We start from the raw sequence: 15,478 nt of genomic DNA, 5'->3' as shown, positions 1-15,478 counted from the left end.
CATCCCCTGCGCAAATTGCTCCACTAACATCTTGTTGCTATCCGCCTCATTGATAGGATTCACCCGCTTCAGCGTGCGGAGGGCGGTCTGCAGACGTAGAGCATAGTCCCGAATGCTATCCCCAGCTCGTTGCCGGCACTGGTAAAACTGCATCCTCAGCTCAGCTTCAGTCCGGGTCTCGAAGGCAGTCTGTAGCTTCTCAAAGATGGTGGCTACAGAGAGCCGGTCCCCCTCGGCCCAGGTCTCCGCTTCCTGCTCCGCCGCACCGGTTAACTGGCCTAGCACTATCGCTGCACGTTGCTTATCAGTCAGGGGGTACAGCTCTAGCAACGGGTTAAGCTTTTTCCGGAAGGCCTGTAGGGCATCCGGTTTCCCGTCATACTGCGGTAGCCAGGCAGCTCCGGGCACATAGGGCAAGGAGAACGGCATGACCTGAGCGAGCGCGGGGGCCGCGGCACCTCCCGCCGGTACGGCCGGGACCTGGGCAGGCCCATTCCCATCTGCGGGTGCCGCTGCGGCTGCGACCACCGCTCCTCCAGCGGCTCCGTCGGGCGCAGACATCTTGTTTCCGTCCCCCTTAGCTCTTTCCGGCCCCTCCTCTCTCGGGGCGGGGTTTTGGCCTTCGTGCCTCTACTACTCGAGAAGACGCTCGAGCGGGAACTTTTCGCGCCAAAGATGGCGGCTTCTGAAATTTTTCTGCCGGACACCTCCGGCGGTAACAAGGTGCACCTCTACCAAACGGCAGAGCGGTAAGATCCTGTTCGTGACGCCAAGTTGTCGTGGGCGGGGAGGAGGGTGTCAGCACACTACGCTCACCCCCTTCTGCTCGGGTCCGGCGGCTGCTGCTCAGTGGTGGCTCGAGTGGTGGGCCGGATCCCGGGGGTTTCTCGAGCGGCGCTCCTCACCCGTGAGTGAAAGGGGGATTGTTGGGTGTGGGGATGATTATTGTCCGTGACGCCACCCACGGTTGTGGTGATTTCACCACCGCTGCTCTATACGGGGATCCCGGGGATGGTGATGCGGAGCAGCCAGGTGTTGTGTTACCCCTCCGTGGGTAGGGGTTGGTGATCCCGGGGCCCGGTGATGGCTTGGGAGGTGCAGGGCCTGGTGGGCGCAGGGACGCGGGGGCAGCGCTGTGCCTTGCGGCACTGTGGTACTCACTTAGCCTGAGACGTTGACACAGTTTTTACGGTAAACCAAACGGCTGGATAGACGGTCCCACGGACGGCTGCACTTGCTCTCCCAGTAGGTGACGGTGATGTCCCTCTTCCTAGCACCTTTGTGTACTTGTTGGTTGCGATGGGTCCCCACCGGTAACCCGCTCCCCGGCTTCAAGCTGGACCGGGGGAACTCTACTCTTTGCCCGCAGGCGCTGGCCCTAAGAAACTGGTGCCTTGGCGGTGGCGGTGTCTCTCTTACACTGGCTGGGCTGTTGCCTTCAATCGGGACTTGGTTGTTGGGGGATCTACGTCCCCTTCACTGACGGATTCGGCAAATTATGGCGACTCCAAGCCTTGCCGGGGTCCGAGAGGCCCCTGCCCTGGTGCTGACTGTCCTTCGGAACACTGCTCCAGACCGCCGGGCACACAGCCTACGGGGTCCTTCCAGGAACTTCCAAACGGTCCCCCTCCAGACAGTCACCGCCGTTGCTGACCTTGCTGACCCGTCCTGCACACAGCTGGACTACTTCAGGCTTTTACACGCTCTTTCTGTTCTGTCACCACTCTTGCTTTCCTCCTTTACTACTTTTCTTCCTTCACTTTCACTTAGCTGTTTACTTTAGCCCTGTCTGGGCTACTCGTCCACTCCTTCCACTTCCTCCTCCCTGACTAGACTGCCTGGTTTTTCCCGCCTCCAGAGCTGTGTCCTCCTCGGTGGGCGGAGTCAACCGCCTGGCCCACCCCCTGGTGTGAACCATCAGCCTCTGGAGGAAGGCAACAAGGATTTTTGGTTAGCTTAGATGTTCCTACCGGGGATGTAGGGTGTGGTGGTGTGTGACCCGTGTCCCCTGGCTTGCCCAGGGCGACACACAAACATCCTGCCTCAGCCACGGATTACTAAGTATATAAGTAAAAATTAAGCTACATTCCCAGTTTTTGGTGTTACAGATTTTCTGCATCTATTAAGTAAATTAAGTTAACTTCATTTTTTTTACATGCATTGTATTGTGTTTTTGACAGTCTGTCTGTCATGCATTACATAAAGCTGCTTAATTTTTTATACTGCCTGGTATTTTTTTATGACCAGTTTTTCAAGCTTTCTTGATACAGTCATATGTGGATTACTTGCCTTTTTGGTGTGTTTCTGATGCAATTGTACTGGGAAAATCCTTGTGCCCAAGGAGTAATTGATATGTTGTGGATTTTCAAATATGTACCGCAGGTTAGTTTACGGTGCATAAAAAAAGTTGAAAAATACACAAAAACTCATCAATGACTCAAAACTGCATTTTGGAGCCCTCCTCAAATAAGACTCCACGGCTGAAAATGATGTCCAACAGAGTACGCTGTGACTCCACCTGCATGACAATCAATGGCTCCGTCAGCACAATGTTACAAGGATCTCCTGCCCTTGGGAGATTTGTGACAGATTTGGGATCGGAGTCTCACATTGCCCTGTGAGGCTCTGGATAAACATAGTTGCCTTCTTTTGGTGCAGCAAGGGTTAATGATCTTTTACTTGCTGGTAGCTCCTGGTTAGTCTTTTCTCTGGTGCAGCTGGTTTGTGACCACGCCCTTTCTCTTTAAATAGTCACATGTTCAATCATATGATGCTGGTTATAGAAATCATTCTGAACTGATCACATTGTGGGTGGGGGAGAGGAGGAAGCTTGTAGTTGTTGTTGCTAGCAGTCTGTCTTCCTTTTCCCTGTGTCTTTCTACTGTAGTGGTGTAGTCTAGTGCATTCACTGGCCTTCACACTAGCCAAGATGAGTGAGGGACACCTAGGGATTAGGCATGTGATGGTGGTGGGAGGAAAGACCCGCTTAGGCTGCTTTCACACTTCCATTGTTTTGCATCAGTCACAATCCATTTTGTGACTGATGTGACAGATGCGTTGGAGATTGTGGTACAACTGATGGGACAGATCCATTAAAAAAACTGATCCGTTGTAGCAGTTTGTACCTGGCAGAATCCAGCTATGGTCGTGGGTAACCTGAGTGACGTCACCACTGACACCGCAACTCACTTCAGTTGCTCCGTAGAGCTCACAGTGAGCGGCGGTGTTCTATGGCCGCGTCTGTCAGCTTCCGCTGTAGCAGAGTTGAAAGCGTCATGGGACCTCGTGTGGATTACGCAGGACCTGGAGGGGTATTTGGGGATTAATAAAGTGGTGAAAGAGGTTGTTTTTTTGTCTTTTATTTCAAATAAAGGATTTTTCGGTGTTTGTATGGATGCGGAAATTCCAGGTGGCTGCTGGCTGATATTTTTAGGCTGGGGGCTTCCCATCCTGGGAATACCAGCCATCAGCCGTGTGGCTTTAGCTTGGCTGGTATCAAAATTGGGGGGGACCGCACAACGTTTTTTTTTAATTATTCAATTATTTATTGTACTGCATGATATAGACCCGCCCACCGGCGGCTGTGATTGGTTGCAGTGAGACAGCTGTTATTCAGCGTGGGGGCGCGTCTGACTGCAACCAATCATAGGTACCGGTGGGCAACGGAAGCAGTGAATATGAGATAGAATATTAAGCGGCCGACATTTTCAAAAGCTGGAGAAGCCGCTGGAACAGTGTGACAGCCGTGCAGCGCTGTGCCGATGATCGGTGAGTATGAGAGAGGGGGTGAGAGGGAGAGACAGACAGACTGACAGAGAGAAAGAGAGACACCGACAGACAGAGAGATCGACAAACAGAGAAAGAGACCAAAAGAGAGAGAGACTGACCGACCGACCAACAGACAGAGAGAGAGAGAGACCGACAGACAGAGAGAGAGAGATTTTCTAACCAGAAAGGAATTTACACATCTCAGCATGCTCTGCTGCTAAAAGACGGAACCGTCGCCGGAATCCGTCATTTGACGGATTGGACTAATTTAGGCGCCCATAGGCTTCCATTGTAACCAACGATGGATACCGACGGAATCCTGAGCACTACATTTTTTCCATGCTACAAAATATGTTACATTCTGTGTTGCTTCCGCACAGCGGTCAGTCATTCCATGACTGATCAGTTGCATAGCGGATGCAAGGCAGGGCCATCCGCAATCCGTTGTTAATACAAGTCTATGGAGAAAAAACGGAATCCTGCAAAATATTTTGCAGGATACCGTATTTCCTCAAGGTGACAGATTGTGACTGATGCAAAACAACGGAAGTGTGAAAGCAGCCTTAGAGACGTAAGGGAGCTTATGGTGCAGATACATGTTAGTGTCAGGTGGTGACCCATCTCCCCTTTCCCTATCGTAAGGGCCTTCCTACCCTTTTCCATCCACCTCTGTGTTGCATCAGGCGATCCCTTCCATGAGCGTGACACACAAACAATCGAATCCTGTTTTCCAGTGCTTCAGATGTAATCCCTGATGGTGCCACTGACCTTTGGCTAGAATACAATAGAACCCGGCCTAATCCTGTTCCTGCCTAAAAGTAGCTTTGATTTAAGGGCTGGTAAAGTATTGCATATTTCTTGTTCAGTGCTATTATTTAATTTTTATATGTTTACCGCCTTGTAAAGCCTCATTGACTGAAATCAGTCTGCTTATTCAAAATTATAGATCTTGTTGCTGTGTTCTGGGAAACCCCTGATTAGGACTGATGGAGCACCAGCTTTTTTGTTTTTAGATGTAGAGCTATCTCTGCAATCCAGAGGAGCATCCTTTAAAGAAAGCCTTTCAGCTCATTGGACATGTCAATCTTAGTAGATAATGGTATTCCCTATAAAATATCAAAACTCAAGCACCTTCTCTTTTATTGAAAAAAAAAATCATGTATACAAATATTGATAACTGTGTGTTGGCATATTGGGTTAAGGTGGCATGACAATCCAAGCAGCGTCAGACTGTGACAATGGGAATGGCAACATCCAGTTGTCAATTTGTTTAGAAATATTTAGGAGGAACAGTAGAGGATCGGTATAATGTTATAAGAAATGATGATCCAGAAATGCTCTAATTATAATACATGTGATTACTATAACCGACATGGCAGAGGTGGTGACAGGTTCTATTTAGGTTACAAGTGTTCTACAAACTTGGAGTATGTTTAGGGGTCAGTCATGTAGGTCAAAACTAAACAGGCAAGTATTTAATATCATTTATTTTTCACATACCTGTCAACTATCCCACATCCAGAGGGACAGTCCTATTTTTCAACTTCTGTCACATGAGGGTGTATTGTATGATGTCCGTCTACTGCCGTCCTGTCATGGCACTTCCTTCCTCAGGCTCCTCTGTCTTTTCCCCAGTTATTTCAATGTCCCCTATCTGTGGGCATGGGGATGTGTCAATAGGGAGGGGACAAAGCAGCCCCATTGATATGTTGCTTCGCCTCTCCTACGGTTTGGAGTGAAGAGATCAGGATATGGCGGGGGCCTAGAATCTGAATATTATACAACATTGGGGCCACAAACAACATGGCGCCTTCCAAAAGTTCATTCAGTTTCGTACATAGTGCCCAGTTAGAACAGAAGTATGGCGTTACAGATAATGTTGTCGCGGGCGGAGGAGGGGACGCTGCGCTCACCCACTGCTTGGGTCCGGCTGCTGCTGCTGCTCGGTGGTGGCTCAAGCGGTGGGCCGGATCCCGGGGACTCGAGCGGCGTTCCTCGCCCGTGAGTGAAAGGGGGGTTGGTGTGTGGTTTGGGGGCTATTGTCTGTGACGTCACCCACGGTTGTGGTGAAGTTGTGACACCACCGCTGCTCTGGACGGGGATCCCGGGAGCGATGACAGGGAGCAGCTTAAATGTTGTTTTGCTGGTTGTCCCGGGGCCCGGTGAGGGGTAGGGATGGCAGGCGGGTTATGGGGCCTGGTGAGGTGCAGGGTCGCGGGGGCAGCGCTGTGCCGCACGGCACGGTGGTACTCACTCAGCCAGTAATTCACACAGAGTCTCTGGTCAAACAAACGGCTGAATGGACGGGTCCCACAGGCGGCTGCGGTTGTTCTCCTCCCGATAGGTTGATGGTGACTGCCTTTCCCTGCACCTGTGTTGTGTTTACGGTTCCAAAGGCTTCCCACCGGTAACCTGCTCCCCAGCTTGGATGGATGCTGAGGCAGCCCCTTTTTGCCCGCAGGCTCTGGCCCTGGGAACTGTAGCCTTGGCGGTGACTGTGTTTCCCTCTACGGTGTGAGCTGTTGCCTTCAATCGGGTCTTGACTGCTGGGAAACCCCAGAGGTTCCCTTCGCTAACGGATTTGACCGGTTTTACGGCGACTCCTAGCCTGGTTGGGGTCCGTACGCCCTGCCGAATGGTGCTGGCTTCTCTTCACTCCCCGATCCGGTACCGGCGGGCCACCGCCCGTCCCCGGTCCGTACGGTTCAGTCCAATCAGCCTCTCCTGCAGACGGTCACCACCGTCTGCCAACCTTGCTGAGTGCCCGGGCCACACACCCGGACATGGTCAGTCTCCTCTGCTACCACTTCACTCTCTAAAACTGTTCTGAACTCTTCCCGCCTCCAGGACTTTGAACTCCTCGGTGGGCGGGACCAACCGCCTGGCCCACCCCCTGGTGTGGACATCAGCCCCTGGAGGAAGGCAATAAGGATTTGTGTTTGGCTTAGGTGTGCCTAGCCGGGGTGTAGGGTGTGTTGGTGTAGTACCTGTGACGACCTGGCTTGTCCAGGGCGCCACAATGTACATAGTGGAGGGGTGGATTGCTTACGCTCAGTGATACCTGGTTTCGGTGAGGATTATTCAGTCCAGTTTCCCACCAATCCTCACTAGCACTGAGAATCAATAGTGAGTAATCGTACCAACAACAGAAAAATATCTGTTGTTGTCTCTTTGCCAACTCTCTTAGAACGAGAGATAACACTGGACTTCTAAGGCCTTGTTCACACCTTGCATTTTTCCCCCGAGGTTTTTTTGCGTTTTTGCTGCAGAAATTTCTTGAGAAAATGGTTGTAACCTTTCTGCAGTTATTCCCCAGCAAAACCTATGGAAAAAAAAATAGCTGTGCGCACACTGCGTTTTTTCTCAAGAGCATTCTTTCTGCAGAATTTCTTGAGAAAAAGAATGTGCATGTGACTTCTTTTCTGCAGGTACCTGCATTTTTTGCCATACATAATGGTAAAAAAACGCAGGGACCAACCTGCGGAAAAAAAATGCACCAAAAAGGCACCAAAAACGCGGTAAATACGCATGCCGTTTTTGGTGCGTTTTTTTTTACTGCAAATGCGCTAATCTTTCAGACTCTCAAGAAATTTCTTGAGAAAAATCCTTTTTCTAGTGTGAACAGAGCCTAAGAGAGTTGGCAAATTTTCCCAAAACCTGAGTCCTGAAACCCCCTAGAAATTAGCACTTCTGGAACGTTTCCTGTGAATGGCGCCAGTATTATTCCTCTTTAGGCTGTATGCCCCCAATGACTTTTGAGGATTTTGTGACTCTACATATTTTCACATCAAAAACGCAACATCTTACAGTTTTAGTAACGTAGATGGGATTTATAAAAATCTCATGGCCACTTATTTTTTTGAAGCAGCATAGACTGAGCTGTGGTGTGTTTCAAATCCGCAAAATTGCAATTTCCCTTGCGTGTATGCTGAGTTTTGTGTGCAGATTATTCCCATAAAATTGCATTGGATGCTTTTTGCATTAGATTAGGTTAACACGATGAGGATTTAATAAGTAAATTATGTTACTTGCATTTTTTTTTCATTGCATTTTGAGTTTCTTTTAAGGTGTTTTTAAAGTTGTGTTTTATTACATTTGATTTAATCGTGTTTTTGATGCTGTGGTTTTTGTTTGTCTCTTTTTGCTATCTCATGTTTTAAATAAAGCTGCTTTGTTTTTGACTCTTCCTGATATTTGGGTTTGACGAAAATGTATTGATATACTTTAGGAGTGGATTACATGCAGTTATATTGCATTTCGGCAGCAACATTTCCACATCTGATGTATATCTATGGGGAAAATGAGTATATAAAACTCAGCATACTCGCAAGAGAAATTAACAAGTTGTGAATTTCAAACACAGTGTAGCTCAGTCTATGCAGTATGAAAAAGAAAAATCACAGAAGATCACATGAGATTGTTAGAAATCCCACCCATCATTGTTGGAACTGTAAGATTATGTGTTTTTTTTTTGAGCAACAAAATATTCAGCGTCAAAAACTCATCATGGGAACTTAACTTTAGACAGATCCCAGGACTACGGAAAGAGTGTGGACTGTAAAAGGGGGAATGGATATGTAAAAAAAATGGAGCTGCTCTACAGAAAATGAAGCATGACCCCTCAAATTTGTGAGTATGCTTTCAAGGCATGACGAGAGTTATATTTTTCCAAAAATGATTTAAAAGTCTCTTTCAGGCATCAATGATTTTTTTTTTGTTATGCAAAAAATGCTCTATGTGTCATCGGTAACAAAAAGGAGTCAGTTGCACAATGTAGTGCTAAGATATGTGAAACAATGAAAATGGGAATATAGACAAGCATTACTGCTATGAAAAACATGTAAAAATTGAGATACTAAAGGCCGCTTTACACGCAACGACATCGCTAACGAGATGTCGTTGGGGTCACGGAAATCATGACGCATATCCGGCCTCGTTAGCGACGTCATTGCGTGTGAAACATATGAACGACCAATAACGATCAAAAATACTCACCATATCGTTGATCGTTGACACGTCGTTCTAATCTCAAATATCGTTGCTGCTGCAAGTACGATGTTGTTCGTCGTTCCTGCGCCAGCACACATCGCTATGTGTGACACCACAGGAATGAGGAACAACATCGTACCTGCGGCCGCCAGCAATGAGGAAGGAAGGAGGTGGGCAGGATATTCCGGCTGCTCATCTCCGCCCCTTCTCTTCTATTGGGCAGCCGCTGTGACGCCGAACGAACTGCCTCCTTAGAAAGGAGGCGGTTCGCCATCTACAGCGACGTTGCTAGGCAGGTAAGTACGTGTGACGAGTGTTAGCGATGTTGTGCGCCACGGGCAGCGATTTGCCCGTGACACACAACCGATGGGGAAGGATGCTTTCACCGGCGAGATCGCTAGCGATGTCGCTGTGTGTAAAGTGCCCTTTAGTACACAAAATTGGCCAGATTTTATGTGAGCCCAACAGCCAACGGCAAAGCAGTATAATTTTTGTTGGGTACTTATCTTTTGGTTAAAAAACCCCTACAATTCATGGGTGGACAGGTACCTGCAAATGGAGAATTAAAATCGCCTACGTGTCTTCAGTGTTTAGGTTTTGTCTTCACCAGTGTTTGTCTGTGCGATAATTTTTACTATCAGTGTTTCATAAGTAATTTTCTTGTCTTAAAAAAAAGATAAAAATTAAAAAATAGACATCACACAGATTACATGTGGATGGCAATGTTTGCTGTCACTGATATACACTGACGCATAAACTGTCATTAGAGAATTTGATCCGTGACTGATCGAAAATGGACATAACTCTGATTTTTGGCGGGGCGGACCACTGAGTCTGCAAACACACATGGACATGTGAACAGCCCCATAAACTATGCGGATAGAACACATAAAAAAACGGGCGTCTAAATGAAGCCCACTCTTTGTGGATTCGTTTAAAACCAAAATCCTGCATATTTGTCCCTCTTTTCTTTATTTGGTTTGTTTCAGAATGTTTCATAATATCCTATTTCTAACTTCCTTTCCTTGAGGTTTCCTATTTTTAGAAGCAGAGAGATCAGCTATCTACCCGTCATTCTGCCAAACACCAAATTGTATGTTCTGTATAATTTTTAAGTCATTTTTGTTATAAAGTACACTACGTATAATCTGGTGTTTACAGTAATGGGCTAAAACTGGAAAATTTTTGACGAAAGAATTAAATATTAACTTTCCTAAGTATGTAAGGGTGTGGGATCATGCCCCTTCCCCCATCCAAGGCTAAATCTGTATTCCAATGAACAAGTGTAGGAGTGGAAAAACAAACAGCCCAGGCCTACACAGCTTTATTGTCGGCTAAATTGGGATATGTAAGTCTTTGTGTGTAGCCAAGAAGAGTACAGGACATTCAACTGGTAAGTGGCTCATAGCGTTCTGGTCCATTTGTATGCATGGTCTGTTTGTTTTATACTACTGATAATGGGGATGTTCATGATACAGAAGGGGATCATTTTTTATATATTCTACAGTTCCATGAATTGATATTTTACGGAATTTTCCAACATTTTAATTGGTTAGCATTTGTGCAATGTGGCTTGTAATTCACAGTTTGAAGTACAACAAAAAAAAAAAGGAATTCCGGTAACCTCAGTTGGGCATATGTTATGACAAGTATACATGTGAATAACTCAAAAAATCATCTGGGTGAAATTATGGAAGAGTATAATGGAAAGGCCAATCTACTAAGAATAACATGCATTCTCATTAAGCATCACCTGGTTAACCCAGCAGGACATAGGTGCAGCCTCAAAAATACTAAAGTAGACAAGTCAACAGGTCTGAATGGCATATACCCCCTCCCCTTTCCCGAATTTTCCAGGAATTAAGTGCCTTGATAGACAAACAATTATTTGTAACGTAAAAAGATTCCATAATAACAGTGTCTCTATCACAGAACCCGCGCCTTGCAAAGTGGTGCCAATATTCAAAAGGGAGACAATATTGAACCTAGAAATTATAGGCCATTAAATTTATTTTCTACTGTGGGCAAAATATTTGAGGATTTCCTAGGAGATGCTATCCTAGAGTATGTCAGTAAGAATAACCTCATGACCCAACACCAACATGGGTTTATGAGGGATCGGTCCTGCAAACTTAACTGATCAGCTTCTATGAAGAAGTAATTTCCGGACTGGACCAGGGTTAATCTGTGGATATTGTCTACAGTATCTGAACTTTGCAAAGACGTTTGATACATTGCAACACAAAAGGTTGGTACATAAAATGTATTTGTTAATAATTTGGTACATGGCATACAGAACAGAATTTCAATATTATCAGATGATACTAAACGGTGCAAGGTAATCAACACAGAGGATTATGATTTAATATTACAGAGGGATGTATATAAGCTGAAGTCTTGGGCTGAGAAATTACCATTGATGGTTAATGTAGATCATTTTGAGATCATGCACAGGTGATGGAAACAAAATGTATAATTACGCACTAAATGTTAAAATTATAAAAGTGTTACTGAAAAAGAACTAGGCGTATGGGTTGACAGCAAAGTGACATTAGTGTCAGACAGCTTCTGTGAAGGCAAATAAAATCACAGCATGCATTAAAGGTTACAGATGCTCATGACAAGAACGTTATTTTGCCTATATATAAATCATCAACAACACTTGGTAGGGTGAGATGTACCTTAACAAATAAAGAAGTGAGTAATAGTATAGTTAAAAAATATATCTTTATTAGAATATTTAAAATTAAAAATACTAATACTTGTACAATATATTGTGGTGCTTCAACTAAGGAGAGATGTGACGCCCTGGCAAAACCAGGTAGTCACGCAGTATAGTTCCCCGCATAACACCTATCCCACACAGGGTTAAATCAGTCGACAAAATCCTAGTCACCCCCTCAGGGAAGAACAGACACACCAGTGGGCGGGACCAGGTGGAAGGAGAACGCCCACCTAGGGGTCTGGAGAGCCCAGGGCGGGAAAAACAGGGAGTTGTAGTTTGGAGTTTAGTCAAGGAAGTTGGGAGTTTGGAGGTGAAGCTGACAGGTGTCAGGGTCGGAGCCCTGACACATTGGCTAGGTGGCAGACAGTGGTCAGTGCCAGCAGGAGGCAGGGAGACGGCTGCCGGAGATCCGAAGTGGACCGGGGAAGGGTTGTAGCCTGCCGGTACCAACACCGCAGAACCGACAAGGAAACAGTGCACAAAATGGGGTACTTGGACCCTGAAGCCAGGACCGGCACCAACGGCCTAGCTAATTAACCATTTGAGGGCATGATTTTAGGTCCTGTCCCAACCTAAGTCCCGAAAAATAGACAACCACCCACCAAGAGGGATAGGGCATTCATCCGCCAGGGCCCGTTAGATCCCACGGGTCAGCGTCTGATGGGCACGGCTCCCAACCAAAGGATCGGGAGCGGACTCCTGCATTACACACCAGGAAGTCTATCACAGAAAACACTGAGTGCAGAGGAAAGGGGCATTGACCACCAGCCCGGGTGTGGGACCAGAAATACACCCCCGGCCGCGGCAGCTGGCCACCATCACCTTGGTTTACCAAAGGACTTGTGTGATTTATTCAACCGTGAGTAACATCCCCGGCCTGAACGGGTGCGCCGTCCCTGCCGTTACCATTCCCTGCACAGAGACAGTGGGCCCCGGGGCATCCATCCCCATCCATGGATATTAACCACGGAGGGGTTAACATCCAGCTGCTAGCCCATCGCCCCCGGGAGTCCCACAGCAGCAGCGGTGGTGGTACACCTCACCACACACCGTGGGTGGCGTCACAGACAGTTTTCAACAATACCCGTACAAATATGTCCCCTTTTATTCGAAGTGACAGCGTGACCCCCGGGTCCGGAAGAATCCCTTGAGCCATACCGCAGATCCGGATCCGAGCAGCATCGGCTGCTGGCGTGGGGGCGGCACAGAGACATTTATTACAGACTTGTGTATAAGTACTCAGGTAACAAAGCACAACATAAAGTGAGCAATCCTGTTCTATATCAGTGTTCTAATAAACACCTCTAGTCACAAAGTATATATGGTCTCCACTGGACCTAAAAAGTGCTACTGCAGGGTGGGTGTACTAATAGTATTAAAAATCCAATAAAGAGAGTGCATTTCAATATTAAGGTGCTCTAGTGCATTTGTTTACTATAGGAGTAACAATAGTGTGGTTCTGTTGTCCCTCCAACCCGATGCGCGCTTCAATAGACTTCCTTCACGTCCCCTTCTCTTCTTTATTGCAAAAGAAAACCAATGTCAACACACTTTAATTTACAGTCTTTGGAGCAGATATTGTGCAGATACTCTATAACTCTCAATCTCAAAACGCCAAGTTTTTAGGATTTTTGAGTTGTAATATGGCCATGTAGCATGTCATCTTACTAGTTATGGATTGCTACATGTGTAAACATTTAGAACCACCATCAGTACATGAAAGCAGCATCATAACCACCATCAGTACTGAAATGCACCACCAGAACTACCGTCAAAACATGACTGCAGCACCAGAACCACCCTCAGTAAAGGAATATAGCACCAAAACTACCACCAGTACATGAATATATCAACAAGATTAATTCAATTGTACTGTCAGGTCAGCCCCATATGCATTTGTATCACATGAACCTTCAATTCCCAGTACTTCCTTAAAAATGATAAGGAGATACTGAGAGTTGTTTTTACTAGACATGCAGCAGGATCACAAATAATCATTTACATTCAGGTACCTTATAGGGAATTGAAATTATACTCATCCCTTTTATTGCCATGTAGAAATGATGCCACAATGACTCGATTTCATGCCCAGAGCTCATCTCTGCAGAGTTCCCTTCTGCTGCACTTTCTCCTTTAACTATACACGTATCATTATAATTCCCTTTGCGAACTACAGCAACAAGCAAAACTGTTACAATGTTTTACAATTTTGAAGTTTAGGCTCCATATCTCACCATCCACTACAGCTTTGAGTGTGAGACTACCTTCAATTTATAGATAATCATCTTGGCTATATCATCCATAAATTTAACTTGCAACTATTTAGCATATTATTAGTTATGCAGAATCTTGTCATGTCACTGCATTTGTTACTGTTTTGCTTCTTAAAATCTAAATTTTAATTTTTATTATTTTGTTAGTATTTTGTAAATTCACGCTTAGCTTTCAACACTGTCTGAATCCTTCTGGACATTCTCTCTATCAGAATCAAGCATGTCTCTACCTAAATCTGATTTCAGGTCCGCTCTACACATACGCAATGTTGGTGTATACTGGTTGAGTCACTTGAATATGTATACAGCTTTTTCTTCAACTCTACCTACAAGTGTCCAACTAGTGTTGGGTTGAGGTCTGGGGACTGTGGAGGCCAATCCAGCACCTCTACTTCATTGTCATTGAAACATTTCTTCGCCAATCTCAACGTATGCTTTGGTTCATTGTCCTGCTGGAACACTGTCATCCTTTTCATATCCATGGTACTCGAGAGTATGAAGTAACTCATCTTGTAGGATATTTACATATAGCATTGAGACCACCATCAAACCTGGTCAAGTACCGATGCGATTAGCTGGGAAACAATCCCATGTCATCAGGCTTCCTCCACTGAACTTGACAGTTCCTTCAATTTCTCTTTCCATGAGCCTTTTTTCGCCTTGTTTCTTCCAGACCCATTTGAACCCATCAAAGCCTAATCTATTGACTTTTGTTTTATCTCTTCAAATCACACATTTCCAATCTTCTACTGTCCACTTTTCGTACTTTTATGAAAACTCGAGCTTATGCTTATTAGGAGGATATTGAAGTTGAAGCTTCTTCACCTTTTTTCAGGCCACCGTTCCAGACTTGTGTAATGTGCGTTGCACAGTGCTTACATAGATGTCTGTGATCTCACTATTATGAAGCATACAAGCCAACTTCCACTGCCATATTTATCACGCTGAAATTGAAAGACCTTGACTCCTATATTTTGCCTGGACGTCCAGCTCTTGGCTTTTGAATGGATGGACAGACTTAATTTCTTATTCTTCCAACTGTCATAGCACTCACATGATGCAGTTTGGCAATTTTCTTTGCCAAGAGATCACTATCTATGAGCTGGATGATGTTGTTCCTCTTTTCTTGGGAAATCTTCTTCATGGCTGCATCTCGATTCGAACCAGTGACTTTCAATTGATTGGAAATCAACCTAATAACACACTGAGCTATTAGGGAATGTGAGAACAGGTTGTAATTTATAGCATACAGGAAGGAAACGATTCTTCAAACACTAGGAGCAAATCAGTAACAATGAAGTGACATGACATCTGAATGACTAATGTTTTTCGAACCTGCCGATATTGACGGGTTCAGCTAAAGGTCTAATGTGTATGGAGGCACTGGTGGACTGATCGTCATGGGAAATGTTGATTTTCGATGTCTGATTGTTGAACTGCTAATTGCATTGATCTCTTGGCATATGTCCTTGGTCAACATAGAGAGAACGAGAGTGCTCAGCCAAACAAGAACGCCTGTGCATCATATAGTTGACTAAGTTGCATCATCGTCACTACAGTGATTTGGTTGCTGGATCTCTTGGCATTCACATGACATTGTTATGAAGGTGTAAGTGCTGCAGCCCATCAGCAGCCACTGATGGGCTGCAGTTCTCACATAGCATAATAATGTCAGACAAGTGCAGAGAGACCGAGCGCAGACATGACTGGAATGGTGCAAGTG

At 45.7% G+C, this 15,478-nt stretch overlaps 1 protein-coding gene across 4 annotated transcripts in view; it reads left to right on the top strand.

Annotated features, from left to right (window-relative positions):
• SLC39A5 (solute carrier family 39 member 5) overlaps positions 1–15,478 on the top strand; it is a 147,754-nt gene that overhangs the window by 15,273 nt on the left and 117,003 nt on the right. The window contains exon 1 of one of the 4 annotated variants that reach the window (XM_075334421.1): positions 8,379–8,397. The exons of 2 other annotated variants lie outside the window; for them this stretch is intronic. The gene's annotated coding sequence lies outside the window, so the exon portion shown is untranslated. Of the gene's footprint in view, positions 1–8,378; positions 8,398–10,096; positions 10,151–15,478 lie in introns of those variants that run through there. One more of the 4 variants, XM_075334420.1, reaches the window with a different exon arrangement.

The sequence above is a fragment of the Anomaloglossus baeobatrachus genome, chromosome 2 (assembly GCF_048569485.1).
Source record: "Anomaloglossus baeobatrachus isolate aAnoBae1 chromosome 2, aAnoBae1.hap1, whole genome shotgun sequence".
Classification (NCBI taxonomy): domain Eukaryota; kingdom Metazoa; phylum Chordata; class Amphibia; order Anura; family Aromobatidae; genus Anomaloglossus; species Anomaloglossus baeobatrachus.
This window is presented reverse-complemented; position numbering and strand designations above follow the sequence as displayed.